The sequence below is a fragment of the Lupinus angustifolius genome, unplaced genomic scaffold, assembly GCF_001865875.1.
Source record: "Lupinus angustifolius cultivar Tanjil unplaced genomic scaffold, LupAngTanjil_v1.0 Scaffold_61_1, whole genome shotgun sequence".
NCBI lineage: Eukaryota > Viridiplantae > Streptophyta > Magnoliopsida > Fabales > Fabaceae > Lupinus > Lupinus angustifolius.
The window spans coordinates 446,168-446,549 of NW_017723019.1; positions in this window are offsets into that span (position 1 = coordinate 446,168).

Sequence of the window (382 nt, forward strand, 5' to 3'; positions counted from 1 at the left end):
GGTCCAACATCACATGTTCTTGACCATCCTTTTTCATCGAAAGTTCGTTCACGATTTCCATCCCTTTTAAAGGTACGGTTTTTAGTAAAACTACGTATTCCGATTTAAGACGTCATTTGATAGTCTTACCATTTTAAAGTAAGTTATTCAAATTATCCTTTAAGAGTTTTATGAGGCATTCATGTACTCATAAACCTTAACATCATTTTTAACAAAAGTTTCTATTCTTCTAACTTGTTCCTAATCATGGTTTAAGGCTAAAACAAATAGAAATACATTCATTCTCATTTTTCCAAAACACTTCCTAAAAAGGTTCCTTTGATTTTATCATCATCCCCTTTGGCTAAAACAACAAAAAGTATGTAATACAACATTATAACAA